We start from the raw sequence: 19,616 nt of genomic DNA on the forward strand, positions 1-19,616 counted from the left end.
TCATTTTCTGTCAACAAATTCTTAGCGACAACATGCACACACAGATGAAGGCTGCTTTGTGTGAGACAGGACAGAACAATGTGTAGGTGCCTTAGCAGCAGCATGTTAATGACTCCTGACAGGGGTACCTCTCCATTCGTCCTCAAAATATGGGCCTTGGGGAGGTAAATTAACTGAAAGCCTGTTAAAATAGGTGGTGGGTGGAAGTGAAAATAAATAAATAAACCAATGGATAATCTAAGTGGGTTGAAACCCTTCTCCAAGGCAGAGGAGAGACCTGCATCTATCACACAGTGACATTATAAATCTGTATGCTTTGCAAGGCAATGACATGAAAAATTAGACTGAACAAGCCACAGATGCACAATTTGTCAGCCTCAAAGGAAAGGTTAATGCAAGTTAAATATTGACATGTCAGCAATAAGGATTATGCCAATTATAAATTTACACCAATACTGCCTGCACTTTAATGACTGTGTGACACTGACAGGTCAACATAGGAGGGAAGAATGACAACTGAAGAGAACATCATAGAAATTAGCACACTTGGACTTTTTTAAAACCTCAGCTTTTTTTTCCCCCTCTATTTTACCCTTTAAGAGATTTATTTTGAGAAATTTGCTCACATGATTATGGAGGCTGAAAAGTACCAAGATCTACAGAGTAAGTCTGCAAGCTGGAGACCCAGGAGAGCTGATGGTGCAGATTCAGCCTGAGTCCAAAGGGCTGCAACCAGGAGAGTGGATGGTATAGTTCTTGTCCAAAAGCAGACAGGCTAGAGACCCAGGAAAGGCTGATGTTTCAGTTAGGGTTCAAATGCAGGATGTACCAAGTAGGAAGAATTTTATTTTAATTGGGGGAAGGGTCAGGCATTTTGTCTTATTCAGGCTCTCAACTGACTGGATGAGGTCCAGTCACATTGGGGAGGGCAACCTATTTTACTACCTATTTAAATGTTAGTCTCATCCAAAATCAGAGATACTTAGAAAAATGTTTGACTAAATATCTGAGCACCTGGCGGCCCAGTAAAATTGATATATAAAATTAATCATTATACCTCATCTGAACTGAACACTTTCTATGTACTGGGCACTGTGGTAAATGCTTTTCATTTAAGCTCCTATAAAAGATAACACAATCCTATGAAACTACTTGCATTTGCATTGGTTCCATTTGCTAGATGAGAGGTTAAGTAACTTGCCCAAAGTCACAAAGCTTGTAAGTGAAGGGGCCTGGATTGGGAATCTGAATTGTAATATGAACTCATGGTACTAACCACTGTTCTCTATTGATGTTAAAAAAGTTCTCACTAATTTATATTCAAACAACTTAGTGAGAAACTTCTTCATAATTTTAGAAGAGATGAAATCTTCATTTCATCACCTTATGTTTTCTGCTTCTGTACATTCTTCCTATGGGCCACTATAGGCACTATGTAAAATATATCTATTGAAATGTAACCAGAGTTCATCATTGTGGTTACCCGAGAGGAGGAGGAAAATACCAAAGACCCAGCAAATGAAAATAAATTATCTTTCTTAAAATTGAGTTATGGGGCTTCCGTGGTGGTGCAGTGGTTGAGAGTCCGTCTGCCGATGCAGAGGACACAGGTTCGTGCACCGGTCCGGGAAGATCCCACATGCTGCGGAGCGGCTGGGCCCGTGAGCCATGGCCGCTGAGCCTACACATCCGGAGCCTGTGCTCCGCAACGGGAGAGGCCACAACAGTGAGAGGCCCGAGTACCACAAAAAAAAAAAAAAAAAAAGACTATTAGAGTCCCCAAGTTACAGATAAGAAAACTGAGACCCAAAGCAGTTGGTAAGTTTGAGGAAACAAAGGTAGTAAATATTGAATCTAAGCTTTCTATCCCAAAGTGTCTGAAACCGTCTATTTATATTATAGAGTCAGGGTAAATAATGCAAATTTCCATATGTTTTCTCAGTCTCTTGGAGCCTGAAATCTAGATCTATTGTAGAACACGTCAAGCCTAGCTGGAAATACTTAGGCATAGCTGATACCTATGATTTGATTTTTCCTCTTACTTTATTGATTTGCCAATATTTAATAATAAATAAACTATATGTTTAAAAATATGGGGATTTTAAAAATTCATAAACAAACCCATTTGCAAAGCATCATTTGAAGATTGGTTCTATGGGTCTACAATGCTCCCTTGTGTATTTTGAATTGCAAGAGCATTACCACCATTTCTACAGGTCAATGTGAAATTCCTCCACCTGACCTAAATACAGAAAAGAATAAATTGCATTTTCAGTATCATTGAAATAATTAATTTTCAATGTCACAATCAATCATCATAAACTCAGTACCTTTCTCTTGGGAGAAGAATTATTCTAATTTCTGATGTATCACTTTTGTCATTTTGAAAAGAATGTGCCCACTGATACAGAGAGTTATGAAACAATCTGCATGTTAGAGGTCCACTGTACTCTTTTGACTCTCTGCTTGAATTTTTGATCCACAAAATAATAGCAATGATGATAATACTATTAATAGGCATAATTATTATTTTTGTAGTACTTTGTTGTTTGTAAAATGTCTTTATATTCAGTGTCTTGTTTAGTTCTGACAATAGTCCTCCGAGTTGGGGAAATGATGATAATCATTTCTATGTTATATATATAGATGGTCAGGGAGGTTTAGAACATTTTCCAAGGTGATGCAATTGTAGGTAGAAGAGCTGAGAATCAAACCTGGAGTTCTTAAGGAAGGAAAAAACAGATAACTTGTGTACATATTTTTAGAAATTATATAAAAAAAAACATGTCCTTTCTCCTCACTAGTCTGTTAACAGAGCTGACCAAAATATAATAGCTAATTTGACTGATTCTGATTTCAGTGCTCATAGCTTCTGGACACATCTACCCATGTTCAAGTACTCCTGCCCTTTGATGCAAAGGCTAGCTGTATTCTCTTCTATTTCTGCCATAGTAGAAAACTATAGCGTGGATTTCTCATTTAATTTTCAATGAGGCACTGACCTCCTTCTCCATCCCAATCCCCATTTCACTTATTATCAGTTGCTTCTTCTCACAGATTCAGGTTGCTATTTACACATTTCTTTAAGCTCCCCTTTGCCCTTTGGTTCTATTCTGAACCTGTATGTTAGCCAACACTCATCTCCTTGATGTCCTAGTTGAAGTTTGGATAAAACATTTCCCTGATCTGAGAAAGATTGTAATGGGGGTAGGGCAGCAAGGAAGAATGAGAAAGAAAGATAATTTAGAAGGGGTATAAATGGACACATGGTATAAATTTGTTTACTTGAAGAGGAAGGGTAAAAAAAAAATACTTAGAGAGTCTGACATAACAGAGGAAAACAAAAGGGCCCAGGTTGTGAAGGAAAATTGGATCAGAAGCCTCTGGTAAGTTGCAAGTGTTTTGAGTTGTTGGGTCCATAGATCCAAGTTGACTTGAGGAGAGAAAGAGATTGAAAATTTGTGAAGGAATATGAAATACATGCATTAGTAATAACTATGCTCAGCAGTGTTCCCCTGGGTCAGCTTGTGAACTCAGCACTTCCATTCCTCCTTGAGCAGCTTGCAAATCAGAAAATGTTTGGGTGAAGTCAGCAGGTTAGGGCTCTTTTGGACAGAAGTCACCTTGTTCAAACTGACAGTAGAATCAGATACAATTATTTTACTAATTTAACAAAAAATGTAAATAAGATGTTTGCTCAAGTTGTGGCTGAATCCAGTGCTCAAAAACTGTTGTGAGGAATCTGTTGGTCTCCATAATTTGGGCCTGATTTTCTCTGTGTTGTCTTCTTTCTCAGGAAGGAAATTCCATCTTAGTGAGCACTCCTGGTTTATTTTCCATTCTATCTAACAATTCCAGTATAAAAAGAGATTCTCCTTCCTTGCAATTCTGGCAAAAAAACATAGGATCAAGGTTCGTTGACTTGGAGTATGTCACAGTCCATTAATGAATGAATCACTGATTGGGATTGGCCTGGGTCTAGAACATGTGCTAACACCTGGAGCCAGGGTGTAAAGCCAAGCCATGGAATTAAAGTGGGGAGAAATAATCCTCCAAAGTACACTTCAGTACTATTATTAGAAGAAGTGGGAATGGATGTTGAGCAGGCACAAACCAATGCATATGCTCCACAGATAACTAGATACAATAGTTATTGAGTGCTTACTATGTACTAGCTATTTGTAATTGCTTTACATAAAATAATTCAGCTAATCTTTATAACAACCTTATGTGAAAGAACTATTATTATTTTTTATGGGGCACAGAGCAGCTAAGTAACTTTCTCCCAAGTCACAAATGGAATACTGCCTTGCTCACATATTCTGAGCATCTGAGCATGATTGTGGCCTAGCAAGATGAGACCAGAAAGACTTACCAGGTGAGAATGCAAACCTATTATTCAGGGACACACCAGGCTGGCTGTTGAGCAGCCAGAGGGCAGCTCAGGAATGAAAAGCGAGAATAACACTGTAGGTAAGAAAAGCAGATATCTGAAAGCTGGCTAGCATAAAGAGAGAGAGACCTCAGGTAAAACACCTTTTTTAGATAGGGTACAAATGAGAATGAACAAAAAGTCTCCTCCTCTCCCCAGAAGGTCGTCATATTTAGGCTGGAACAACGAAGATAGCCACTGAGTCCACACCCTTTATCATTGCTCACCCTCATCCCATAGCACTCCCCTCATTCCTTATGCAATGGAACTTCTTTCTGTTCCTCCACTCAAAGTCCGTCCTTGCTTCCTGACTTTCATATAGACTGTGTGTGCCCTGAGCTTCTTTCGCATATATGATTCCCTAGCAAGCTTCTACCCATTCTTCAGATCTCAGCCGCAAAGTCTCTTAGGGACCCTAAATTAAGTCCCTTTTCTCTAAGCTCCCAAGCCTCTGGTATTTCCCCATCAAAGCACTAATCACATGTTACTGTAAAACCTTGGTTAATGTTTGCCCTTGCTGATATACAAAAACTCCTCTGAGAAGTGTTTTCCAGCATCTAGCTGCAAGACCATAGGTTTTATTTCTAGAATTTTATATTAAATTCCCTTTCCCTTCTATTTACAATTTAATTATTTTTATTTGTGGCTAAACAAGTAACAGATAATCCCTCTGCCCCCTGCACATGCCCATACACACACACACAAACACACACACACACACACATCTCACCCTAAACAGTGTTTTTCAGTTAAAAAGAAACAGTAGTTTAGGCTTAAGGTAAGTGGAGCCTTTTTACTCCTTCCTGTTGATTTTTCCCTTATTTGGAGGGTGTGACTTTATGACAGCAGTCCTAGCAAAGGTCCTCCACAACTGCATAAAGCAGAATGGGCTAATTAACTAATACCCAGACTCAGTAAATGCTTATGGGAAGAACTGAGTAGTGGCAAAAATAAACAAAAGGAAACAGTAATATTTTTTAAAGCTTTCCAGCTCTAAAGATCTTAATCTGGTCCTGCCGACCAAAAACAGACAAAACAGGGCAAGGCAGATGGAAAGAAACTGCCAACTTGTATGATTCAGAATGCTGTTCTGTTCTTGAATATTACTCACATTTTTTTTTTCCTGATCAACTTCTTGACTGAGAGAGCTTTACCATGGAGCACAGCAATCTCATAGAAAACCATTTATAACTTCGAGTTATAGCTAGGCAAGGACCCAGAATCCCCAAATACAGAGCTGCTATAACATTTGGAGAATGTGGTGTGGCTTGAGGAACAGATAGTGAAAGCCCACCAGGAACATCTCTCCAATCAGAAGAATGGTTAGGTTATTTAGCTTGCTGCAGAGAGAAATGGTTTACCCAAGGGGAACCAAGGTGGGAAGAGTGAATCAGGAGTAGCTTACTATAGGATTTGTGTTTGTGTTAGAGAATTCTAAGCAGGAACCAGTTTGGGTTCCGATGTTATCAAAAAGTGAGGGCAGGGACTTCCCCAGTGGTCCAGTGGTTAAGAGTCCGCCTTCCAATGCAGGGGGCATGGGTTCAGTCCCTGGTCAGGGAACTAAGATCCCACACACTGTGCAGTGCGGCCAAAAATTAAAAACATAAATAAATAAATAAATAAATAAATAAATAAAATATAGTAAATAGCAATTAAAAAGCAAAATTTAAAATGTGAGGGCAACTAGATATTATAATAAATTTAAATTTGTAAGCAAGTAGAATAGAGTTAGAATTGCCATAGTAAAGACGCAGCAATCACTCAAAGAAAGGTGGTGTATATCAAGAGATGAGGATGTTTAGTCATTTCTTTGGTCATGAGGAGTCTTGTCTACATCTATCCAAACATGGGCAGAGTGGCCTAAGTGTTGTCCTTGTTTGAGCATTATTTATATTCTACTGGGAACACAGCACTCTGATTGTTAACAGGGTTGTTTTCCACTTTCTCACTGGTTTAAATTAGAAGACAAAAGGGAAGTTCTTTCTTTCTTGTTCTCTCTATTTTCTCTGACCTCAGGGTACAATCTTCCTATGGTAATGTGATAAGAACATACTCACCAGTACCAGAGGGAAAGGGGTAAGGTGGAGCAAACCCAAGTGAAGCATTACCCCTGACAGACCACTAAGCCCTGAGCATGCCTCAGGAGAAAGCAGAAGGAAGATGTGGTTCTTCCTTTCTTACAGAAGTGAATCTAGGTCTCTCACTGATCTATGACCACAAAGGTGAAGAGTGGAGGAAATCTCACTGCTCTACTACCTTTAAGACACAGGAACTCAACCCACTTATTCAGTATGTTCCCACAAATGTCTCTGGTTTAGATCAACCAGTCCGGCAATATTGTCTCCCTTAAGAGGACTTGGTAAGAAAGTAGATACAGATTCAGTCCAGAAACAGAGAAAAGCATCTTTCAATACTACTTTAAGACAGAAGAGTATCATGTATAAAGATATGGGTTTTGGAGCAAGAAAATGTAGAATCGTTAGCTAATCCCATCATTACCTTTCACGTCATGTTAAACAAGTCAATAAGACTCAGTTCTGAAAACCTTATTCTGAAAGTCTGTTCAATGAAGTTGTTGTAAAGATTAAATTAAGTAATATATAAGGGTTTTTGCATAGTCCTTGACACACATTGTACATGAAGTTAAAGGTAGCTGAGTTATGGAAGAGACCACTAGGTTGACATACTCCAGAAAAAACAATGCTGGGATAAAAGGAGAAATTTCTTGATAGTGATGACCTATTTTGCCAAAAGGTTTCTTTATTCTGCCTGAGATTCTAGTCAGCTCCTCAGGTGATGACTTAATATGCAAAAATTAGAGAAGTACAGATAGTACTATCTGCCTATCTGAATAGTAGTAAGATTGAGGTAATTAATTCATGTATCCCTCCATTCTTTCATTTACCATGTATATTTTGAATGCCTTCTATCTCTCAAACAATGTGAGGAAAACTGGGAATTAAAAATGAAAAGATGGTCCTTGTCCTTATGAAACTCTCAGCTATTTTTGAAATTGATATTTCATATTGATAATATAAATCCTAAATTTCTGTTATTAACTTAAATTGCCTAAATTGCAGATGTAAGAAGTGTCAGATGTTGTCCATAGCACAGTCAGGAGGTGTGGTGAAATGACAAAGTTGGCACTGGACAAGAACAGTGGACGAGGACTCTGAACTTCTGTCCTTCATTTTCAGAATAAGAAAAGTGGAAAAGATGGATGAGAAAGTGTTTTCTGGATAAAAGATCAGATGCTTTATTATCTATGTTGTGAACAGAGCTAAGAGAAATTTGGGGCTGGCAATTTTAAGAAGGGAAAGGTCCATTCTTGTTTCATTGAAGTGTATTTGGGTCTTGCTTAGCAATAGGTGGCTGCATTCATTGCCCTCTAAATATCTTGGGCAGCCTTGAAGTCTTAAGGAACACTGAATTATTGGAAATTCATTTTGCTATAATTCTAAAAACGAATCATCTTCAGGGGTCAGTGTTTCTGATTTTAATCAGAACACACTCTTGCCATTTGTTTTATCAAGGTTTTTACTTTTGTTTCTCTAATCAAAATATAACACCTTGACAGTCAAAGTAGAATAATGTTTTGAAAGGCAGTCTTTTTTACTTTTAGTAGCATCTGGTAGGGAACCAATACAGCAGTTTGTACTTAGTAACAATGCCACAGACTCAGAGTTAGAGACACAACACCAATCCTCTCTCTATCCTGAACTTATGGAATGGATTTGGTCATGTCACTTAACCCCTCTGCCTAACTTTCCTAAAAAAATAAAGGAAGAAGTTGGAATAACAATATTTTCTCATAAGGAAATTGTGAAAACTGATAGGTTTGCATGTTCTTGATATGCAGGTTACTTTCATTAGTTAGAAAAAGATATTTAATTTAATAATAGGCCAAGTATTTTGGAACACTGTGTTATCAACAATTCTTCTGGTTAAAGAATATTTACAAGCTTTGGACTACACACTGTCGTTGGTAGATTGAAATCAATAGAGCATTTAAATGTTATTGATTTCATTTCAAATTTAAGGGTGACCTGTATATAAAATACACTGAAACCGAGCTGAAAATATATAATCTTATATTGTTTAATGACATTCAGAATGGGGTTGATTTAGAGATATTTTTTAGAGGAAAAATCATAAATCTTGTACTTTATCTCTTTCAAATGTTTAATAAATACATATTTATTAAATTATCAAAATAATATTAACAACAGCTACCACTTACTAAGCACCTAATTTCAGCAGAAGTTGTGCCCATATTTTCTTACTTTTCACCATAACCCTATAATATAGGTATGATATTTTTTAGTTAGCTTTCATAGATAATATCAGGTGCCTGGTATATTATGGATTTGGGCTTTGAAACCAAGTGTAGCAGATCTAAACGTTTCTGCAGTGTTCATGATAACATACTTATTCATAATTTATCTGAGGAGGCAGAAAAAGATCAGGCTTGCCTTGAAAGAACTTCAGCCTTCCAATTGATGAATCAAGTCCCCCATAGAAATGCATGTTCTTATTAGTCCTATTTCCTCGAATCTGAGAAGACCCCTACCATTAGCCTGTGACTAAGAAAACACAACAGAATTGGATTGAGTGGCTTCTGATACCAGCTTAGAAGAAGGCTTGCAGCGTCAAAAGGGCTTTATGGAATGGTTCTTCTGAGGGTTCCTCAGCCTGATCATTCTCTTTCTAGCTGGTCAGTCTGACCCTTAATAGGTTCAATGCCAAGTTTCTCCTAAGATAAGCATAAACTAGATTGATGTCCATGAAGATGTTTGAGAGGAGAACATAAGCAAATGGGAGAATCTTACGCTGTCATGTTCTGGGTTCCCTCCTTTTTTCAGTGGGAGTGTGTTTGATGCCCAGTGTCAGGCCCTGGTGATGTAAGGATGAATAAGACAAGGTCCCTCACAACTAGATACTCACTGAACAGAGGGAGACAGAGATCCATTGACAAACAATTTTGAATAGAGATGGAGAAGGTTTCGAGAAACTTTTCAGGCAGAAAATGCAGCAGGTGTGGTAATTCTTAGCTAAAAGAGTTTTGGTTCTTGGTAAAACAGGTAAACCATGTGTCCGGACCCAGAGCTGAGCAACAGATGGGGGAAAATAAGAGTAGACGAAGGTGGGAGTCGAGCAGAAGACTACGGAGGGCATTTTGTGAGAAAAGGAGAAGGAAAAAACAAAAGCAACAAGATAAAGGGGTGCAAGCCAGTCTTTTCTGAGGAAAGTTTTGCTAAAGTCCAGAAATTTTCTGGGTTTGAAGAGTCCACACACTTTTCTCAATCCTAAAATATTAAATTTAATTTCCTAAGAGACAGTAAGCTGTTAACCATTATTCCTTTGCCATTGGTTCTAATAAGGAAACAGAGGACAGTGTCAAATTAACTCAAATTTAAAAAATTATTCAGAGTACAATATCGTAGGCACTGGGCAAAGAGGTGAGCAAATTAACATAATCTTCACATTCATGGAGCTGAGAAATCAAAACAAAGGCGATACTGTGAAATAGTGCGGGAATTTGGGGAAACAGTTATGAGTTAAGATCATTTCTATACCTGGTAACCTCTAAAATAATATTGATTAACATTGGAGCTTAGCATTTCTCTAAGCTGTTTACACTATCGATTTATTTAATTTTAATAATGTATATGTAATTTAGGTATTGTTATATAATATGTATCTGTGACTATTTTAAAGATGAAGAAATTGAGGTACAAGGAAGATAAGTAACTTGCTCAGTGTTTCACAACTGATAACTAGCTGGTGGAAAATAAATTTGAAACCAGGCAATTGGGCTCTAATATCTTCCCTTAGTCACTGCAGTATACTACTTTGTGTTGTTTATGGTAGGGATTTTCAAACTGCAAATTTTCCACTGCACATTCTTCCAGTGCCCTACCAGAAATGACATGGGTTTATGGTGGGGCTCAGGAAACACAATTTAAACAGACACTCCAAGTGATAGTGAAGAGGGCTGTCCTGGGATTATACTTGAAGAAACACTCTGCTAAAGCAAAGAATGGCCACTTGTGGGAATGCAAAGCTACTGTGATGAGTTTTAGTGACACTTATTGCTGTTGCAGGTAGAATCACATGTATATATATACATATAAGTGCTGAACCTGGGGTCCTACATAGCCCCTGGAATCCTCCCAAGTCTTCAAAAAGCATACACACACACACACACACACATGCATACATATACTTCCAGAAATCAAAGGAATGCATCAAGACTTGGCCTGCCACTTCAGGTATGAAGTTCTTTATTCTTCCTTTATGTCAATTATAAAAACTGAAATGTGACCAATTCTTGCCTATCCCAGGCTGCTGGTTAAAATCTTCTAAATTAACTTCACTCTATTAAAATCCTAGTTTTATTTTTAATTGTATAGTTCCAATTCCAACACTAGTTATTTTAAAAGCACAATTGAGACATGTACACTTTGCAATATTACAACTGTTCTGTGAAAAATAATTTATAAATATGGGTTGCCAGCAGAAAATGATGAAACCAGGTTGTTGCAGAAATTTTCACACGAAGCAACTCCCCAAGTGCAATATTTTCTGTAAATGTATCACAAACCTGTGTATATGTTAATCAGGGTGATATCTTATTTGTTACCTATGATAACCATTTCCATTTTGGCACTTTCCTTCTGATCTTGTCAGTCTGTAGCCTGTATAATTTGCTATGCAGCACAGCAATCACTCCCTTGGAGAATAGTGATGGTGCATACAGATGAATTCTCTTGACAAAACATCATATCAACTTCCTTTATGGCAAAGGATATGAATCCTACTCATATCATAAAGTGGTTTCTTTTCTGAATACTACCTATAGAAACCAATGCCCAGAGATAGTCAGTGACTGAAGATAAAGTGGGTAAAAGGCATTTCTAGAACGTTGTAAAACTCAATGTAAGGGTTATATGCAAACCTCTTTCAGAAATTTAGTTAAATTGCAATGGATTTACCTCTCTCTCTCTCTCCTTCTCTCTCTCTCTCCCCTCCGTTCCTCCCTCTCTCTTTCTTTCTGTTTCTATTTCTCCCCTTCTCTCTTTCTCTTTCGTTCTCTCTCTTTTTTTTCTTTAAGTTTGTCCTGGATATGTTCATTTTCACTCAATTTTATCACTAAGAAGTAGTGAAGGGAAGCTATTGTAGATTTTGTATTGTGCTCAGGAATTGCACAGAACTTAACATTTAGATTACAATGCAACATTATAGTCCCATAGCCTTTTTTTCTACAAGAGAGTTAGGTAACTTTGCCAAATTTATTCACCCACTTATTTATTAGTTTATTCAATATAATTAATTAAGCACCTTCTATGTGCTGCTAGACTCTGAGCTGGACTGCATAGCCTGTAAGTAATGGATTTAAGATTTGCACACAATTTTGTTTGACCCCAAATTCCAAAGTGTAATGGGTTTCAGCATGAGAACATTGTTGGTAAAATCTCTTCATATCAGTTATTATCTGTTTCACTTTGGAATATTTCCCTGTCTCAAACAAATGCATTCCAGTTTCAACTCAGTTTTCCAGTCTTTTCCAAGAAATTAAGATTCCTTAAAATGCAAATTAAAGAAGATCAAACAGCCTTAATAAAACAGGAAGCACTTATAAATGAAAAGCTTAGGAGATATAGCTTCCTTTGGGAATGGGTGTACCTAGGTGCAAAAAGTATATAATCATATATTACTCAATATCATCCCACCTAGCCCTTTCTTTCCCTCCCTCCCTCCCTCCCTTCCTTCCTTCCTTCCTTCCTTTTTCTCTCTACTTTTCTCAGTTATGCTTTCTAGTAGGTTGGTTAGAGTTTTCAGATTTCTTATGCTAAACTCCAGCAACTCCTTTCAAATTACCTTCAAATTTACAAGGAGAGTTTTATATCTTAATAGTGCTAAGAAAATCAAAAAACTGAACTTCATTTGGCCAACTTAGATTACATACATATTCCTTTTAAAAACAAAAACAAAACCAACATGGTCCTTTTTTATCAGCTAAGCTTGGGTCACTAGCATCAGCTTCATAGACTGAATTGTGTTTCAAGGTGTTATTTTTATAGCTTCTGAAAAAGTTTAATAAACTCATTGGAAGAGTCACACATAATGTACAACCAATGATCATTGCAGTGAATAGGTCTCTATAAAAGAAATTAAATGGGAAATGTTCATACCAGGCATCAACTCCCACAATCACAGTCATTATGTAGACAAAAGAAATAGTCACCTCTCTAATGTCATATCCCCATGGCAGGAAAAGAATCCCTGTGTTATACTTTTCCCAGTGGGACAGGATAAAATAAAATAAAACTACCCATAGCAGGAGATAAAGAACAAAAACACTGACACCAGATGATCCTCATCCAAAAATGGAATACACAGTTACAGCAAGGTAAACACATGACCAACTATCCAGGCCATGGCCAAAAAGCTCCCCTAATGGGCTGCTGGAATTGGTGCTCCAGGCTTGCTTTCCATCTGCACCATCTAGAGTGTTGGCTACAAAGTTGAGGATGCCCACTACAATCCAAACCCAATCAGGTACATGCTTGTGACCTGGTACTGAAGCATAAAAATCAGCATAAAAGTTGTTTTGGGGTGCGTGAGGAGAGGGGCTTCCTGCTTCATGCACTCACAGATGGCAGAGCACTGCCTAAGTGAGCTCCAGAGATGGGTGTGAGCTGCAGCTATCATCTCGGACCCCAGAGGTGGGCAAAGGAGAGCTACTACTGCCGCTGCTGCCACCAAGAGTCTTGTGTGCAAACACAGGTCACTACCCACACCCTACCAAGATCCTGTGCAACATGCCACTGCCAGGGTCTCATGATCTAAGGCCAAATTCCCTGGGAGAACACATGGCATACCTCAAGCTGTTGCAACTATGTGCTGACAGCTGCCACCGAAGGCTGTCCCCACATCAAAATTATGACTACCTTACCCCTCCTTCTCCCTGGGCTGAGTGAGCAAGAGAGCCCTAATCAGCTGCTGCTTTAACCCCCTCCTGTCTGTGTGGGTAACAGATGCCTGAGGGTTACCTACAGGCAAAGGTGGGAGCAAAAGCAAAGCTGAACTCCAGGAGCCGTTTGAACAAAGAAGAAAAAGGGGAATTTCTCTGTGCAGCCTCAGGAGCAGTGGACTAAATGCCACAATTCGCTTGATAAACCCTGCATGTCTGGAATACCTGAATACAATGAGTGTTCCCAAAATTGAGGCAGTGGACTTTGGGAGTAAGTGTAGACTTGGGGTTTGTCTTCTGTGTTTGATTTGGTTTTGGATTAATGTTTATATTAGTTTAGTTTTTAGTGATTGTTTTCATTTGTAGTTGGTTTATTGATTTCATTGCTCTCTTCCTTTCTATTTTTCCTCTTTTTGTGACTGTGTGTGTATAGTTTTCTTTCTGTGATTTTGTCTGCTTAGTGTTGCTTTTACCATTTGTCTTGGGGTTCTGTCTATTCTTTTTTTTTTCCCTTCCTTTTCTTCTTGGCATGTGGCTGGTAGGGTTTAGGTGCTCTGACCGGGTGTCAGGCCTGAGCCACTGAGGAGGGAGAGCTGAGTCCAGGACACTGGACCACCAGAAACCTCCCAGCCCTATGTAATATTAATTGCTGGGAGCTCTCCCTGAGATCTCCATCTCAAAACTAAGAACCACCTCCACCCAAAGGCCATCAAGCACCAGTGCTGGATGCCCCATGACAAACAACTAGCAAGACAGGAACACAACCTCACTCATTAGCAGATGGGTGGCCTAAAGTCATACTAAGTTCACAGACACCCCCAAACAAACCACTGGATGCACCCTGCCCACCAGAGGGACAAGGTTCAGCCCCATCCACCAGAACACAGACACCTGTCCCCCCACCAGGAAACATAATCAACTCACTGAACCAAACTCACCCACTGGGGGCAGAAACCAGAAATAAGAGGAACTACGAACATGCAGCCTGTGAAAAGGAGACCCCAAACACAGTAAGTTAAACAAAATGAGAAGAGAGACAAATACGCAGCAGATAAAGGAGCAAGGTAAGAACCCACCAGACAAAACAAATGAAGAGGAAATAGGCAGTCTACCTGAAAAAGAATTCAGAGTAATGATAGTAAAGATGACCCAGAATCTTGGAAATAGAATGGAGAAAATACAAGAAACGTTTAACAAAATGACCTAGAAGAACTAAAGCAAACAAACAATGATGAACAACACAATAAATGAAATTAAAAATTCTCTAGAAGGAATCAATAGCAAAAGAACAGATAAGTGTCCCAGAAGAGAGAAACTGGAAATAACTGCCAAAGACCAGAGTAAAGAAAAAAGTTGAAAACAATTGAGGACAATCTCAGAGACCTACGGGACAATATTAAATGCACCAATATTCAAATTACAGGGTTCCCAGAAGAAGAAGAGAAAAAGGAAGGGACTGAGAAAATATTTGAAGAGATTATATATGAAAACTTCCCTAACATGGGAAAGGAAATAGTCAAGCAAGTCCAGGAAGCACAGAGACTCCCATCCAGGTTAAATCCAAGGAGAAACATGCCAAGACACATATTAATCAAACTATCAAAAATTAAATACAAAGAATAATTATTAAAAGCAACAAGGGAAAAACAACAAATAACACACAAGGGAATCCCCATAAGGTTAACAGCTGAACTTTCAGCAGAAACTCTGCAAGCCAGAAGGGAGTGGCAGGACATATTTAAAGTGATGAAGGAGAAAAATCTACAAACAAGATCACTTTTCACAGTAAGGATCTCATTCAGATTTGACAGAGAAATTAAAACTTTTACAGGCAAGCAAAAGCTAAGAGAATTCAGCACCACCAAAGCAGCTTTACAACAAATGCTAAAGGAACTTCTCTAGGCAGGAAACACAAGAGAAGGAAAAGACCCACAATAACAAACCCCCCAAAATTAAGAAAATGGTAATAGAAACTTACATATCAATAATTATCTTAAAGGTAAATGGATTAAATTCTCCAACCAAAAGACACAGACTGGCTGAATGGACACAAAAATAAGACCCATATATATGTTGTCTATAAGAGACCCACTTCAGACCTAGGGACACATACAGACTGAAAGTGAGGGAATGGAAAAAGATATTCCATGCAAATGGAAATCAAAAGAATGCTGGAGTAGCAATTCTCGTATCAGACAAAATGGACTTTAAAATAAAGACTATTACAAGAGACAAAGAAGGACACTACAAAAAGATAAAAGAATCAATCCAAGAAGAAGCTATAACAATTGAAAATATTTATGCACCTAACACAGGAGCAACTCAATACATAAGACAAATTTTAACAGCCATAACAGCCATAAAAGGGGAAATTGATAGTAACACAATCATAGTAAGGGGATTTAACACCACACTTACACCAATGGACAGATTATTCAAAATGCAAATAAATAAGGAAACACAAATTTTAAATGACACATTAGAGCAGATGGACTTAATTGATATTTATAGGACAATCCAACCCAAAACAACAGAATATACTTTCATCTCAAGTGCACATGGAACATTCTCCAGGATAGATCATATCATGTGTCACAAATCAAGCCTTGGTAAATATAAGAAAATTGATATCATATCAAATATTTTTTCTGACCTCAATGCTATGAGACTAGATATCAATTATAGGGGAAAAAAACTGTAAAAAACACAAATACATGAAGGCAAAACAATATGCTACTAGATAACGAAGAGATCACTGAAGAAATCAAACAGGAAATCAAAAAATACCTAGAAACAAATGACAATGAAAACACAATGACCCAAAACCTATGGGATGCAGCAAAAGCAGTTCTAAGAGGGAAGTTAATAGCCAAACAATCCTCCCTCAAGAAACAAGAAAAATCTCAAATAAACAACCTAACCTTACACCTAAAGTAATTAGAGAAAGAAGAGCAAAAAAACCCAAAGTTAGCAGAAGAAAAGAAATCATAAATATCAGATCAGAAATAAATGAAAAAGAAATGAAGGAAACAATGGCAAAGATCAATAAAACTAAAAACTGGGGGCTTCCCTGGTGACACAGTGGTTGAGAGTCCATCTGCCGGTGCAGGGGACACAGGTTCATGCCCCGGTCTGGGAATATCCCACATGCCACAGAACAGCTGGGCCCATGAGCCATGGCTGCTGAGCCTGCATGTCTGGAGCCTGTGCTCTGCAACGGAAGAGACCACAACAATGAGAGGCCCATGTACAGGAAAAAAAAAAAAAAAACTAATAAAAATCCTAAAAGCTGGTTCTTTGAAAAGATAAACAAAATTAATAAACCATTAGACAGAGTCATCAGGAAAAAAGAGGGAGAAGACTCAAATCAACAGAATTAGAAATGAAAAAGGAGAAGTAACAACTGACACTGCAGAAATACAAAGGATTATGAGAGACTACTACAATCAACTCTATGCCAGTAAAATGGACAACCTGGAAGAAATGGACAAGTTCTTAAAAAAGCACAACCTTCCAAGACTGAACCAGAAAAAAATAGAAAATATAAACAGACCAATCACAAGCATTGAAATTGAAACTGTAATTAAAAATTTTCCAACAAACTAAAGCCCAGGACCAGATGGTTTCACAGGTAAATTCTATCAAACATTTAGAGAAGAGCTGACACCTATCCTTCTCAAACTCTTCCAAAATATAACAGAGGGAGGAACACTCTCAAACTCATCCTATGAGGCCACCATCACCCTTATACCAAAAGCAGACAAAGATGTCACAAAAAAAGAAAACTGCAGACCAATTTCCCTGATGAACATAGGTGCAAAAATCCTCAACAAAATACTAGCAAACACAATCCAACAGCACATTAAAAGGATCATACACCATGACCAAGTGAGGTTTATCCCAGGAATGCAAGGATTATTCAGTATACACAAATCAATCAATGTGATATATCAGAGTCACAATTTGAAGGATAAAAAACATATGATCATCTCAATAGATGCAGAAAAAGCTTTCAACAAAATTCAACACCCAGTTATGATAAAAACCCTCCAGACAGTAGGCATAGAGGGAAACTACCTCAACCTAGTAAAGGCCATATATGATAAACCCACAGCCAACAACATTGCCAGTGGTGAAAAACTGAAACCATTTCCTCTAAGATCAGGAACAAGTCTCACTCTCACCACTATTATTCAACATAATTTTGGAAGTTTTAGCCACGTCAATCAGAGAAGAAAAAGAAATAAAATGAATCTAAATCAGAAAAGAAGAAGTAAAACTGTCACTGTTTGCAGATGACACGATACTATATAGAGAGAATCCTAGAGATGTTACCAGAAAACTACCAGAGCTAATCAATGAATTTGGTAAATTAGCAGGATACAAAATTAATGCACAGAAATCTCTTGCATTCCTATACACTAATGATGAAAAGTCTGAAAGAGAGATTCAGGAAACACTCCCATTTACCACTGCAACAAAAAGAATAAAATATATAGGAATAAATGTACCTAAGGAGACAAAAGACCTTTATGAAGAAAACTATAAGACACTGATGAAAGAAATTAAAGATGACACAAACAGATGGAGAGATATACCATGTTCTTGGATTGGAAGAATTAACTTTGTGAAAATGACTCTACTACCCAAAGCAATCTACAGATTAAGTGCAAACCCTATCAAACCACCAATGGCATTTTTCACAGAACTAGAACAACAGTTTTACAATTTGTGTGGAAACACAAAAGACCCCGAATAGCCAAAGCAATCTTGAGAATGAAAAATGGAGCTGGAGGAATCAGGCTCCTTTACTTCAAACTATCCTACAAAGCTACAGTAATCAAGATTGTATGGTGCTGGCACAAAAACAGAAATATAGATCAATGGAACAGGATAGAAAGCCCAGAGATAAACCTACACACATATGTTCACCTTATCTTTGATAAAGGAGGCAAGAATATACAATGGAGTAAAGACAGTCTCTTCAGTAAGCAGTGTTGGGAAAACTGAACAGCTACATGTAAAAGAATGAAATTAAAACACTTCCTTACACCATACACAAAAATAAACTCAAAATGGATTAAAGACCTAAATGCAAGTCCAGACACTATAAAACTGTTAGAGGAAAACATAGGCAGAACTCTCTGATATAAATCACAGCCAAATCCTTTTTGACTCACCTCCTAGAGAAATGGACATAAAAACAAAACAAAGAAATGGGACCTAATGAAACTTAAAAGCTTTTGCCCAGCAAAGGAGAACATAAACAAAATGAAAAGAGAACTCTCAGAATGGTAGAAAATATTTGCCAACGAGCCAACTGACAAAGGATTAATCTCCAAAATATACAAGCAGCTCATTCAGCTCAATATCAAAAAAGCATACAAGCCATCAAAAAATGGGCAGAAGACCTAAGTAGACATTTCTCCAAGGAAGATATACAGATTGCCAACAAACACATGAAAGGATGCTCAATATCACTAATTATTAGAGAAATGCAAATCAAAACCACAATGAGGTATCACCTCACACCGGTCAGAATGTCCATCATCAAAAAATCTACAAGTGATAAATTCTGGAGAGGGTGTTGAGAAAAGGGAACCCTCTTGCACTCTAGGTGGAAATGTAAGCTGATACAGCCACTATGGAGAACATTATAGAGCTTCCTTGAAAAACTAAAAATCGAACTACCATATGAACCAGCAATCACGCTACTGGGCATATACCCTGATAAAAGCATAATTCTAAAAGAGACATGTACCACAATGTTCATTGCAGCACTATTTACAATAGCCAGACTTGGATGCAACCTAAGTGTCCATCGACAGATGAATGGATAAAGATTTGGCACATATATGCATTGGAATATTACTCAGCCATAAAAAAAAATTGAGTTATTTGTAGTGAGGTGGATGGACCTAGAGAGTTTCAAACAGAGTGAAGTAAGTCAGGAAGAGAAAAACAAATACCATATGCTAACACACATATATGGAATCTAAAAAAAAAAAAAAAAAGGTTCTAATGAACCTAGGGGCAGGACAGGAATAAAGATGTAGATGTAGAGAAGGGGCTGAGGACATGGGAGGTGGAGGGGAAGCTGGGACAAAGTGGGAGAGTAACATGGACATATATACACTACCTAATGTAAAATAGATAGTTAGTGGGAAGTAGCCACATAGCACAGGGAGATCAGCTCAGTGCTTTGTG

General features: G+C 37.9%; 1 pseudogene; it reads right to left on the reverse strand.

The window, feature by feature from the left end:
* Positions 1 to 12,284: 12,284 nt before the first annotated feature.
* On the reverse strand, positions 12,285 to 19,381 carry LOC132488156 (ethanolaminephosphotransferase 1-like; annotated as a pseudogene).
* Between the last annotated feature and the right edge of the window lie 235 nt (positions 19,382 to 19,616).

This window comes from Mesoplodon densirostris, chromosome 1 (assembly GCF_025265405.1).
Source record: "Mesoplodon densirostris isolate mMesDen1 chromosome 1, mMesDen1 primary haplotype, whole genome shotgun sequence".
NCBI classification, from domain to species: Eukaryota; Metazoa; Chordata; class Mammalia; order Artiodactyla; family Ziphiidae; genus Mesoplodon; species Mesoplodon densirostris.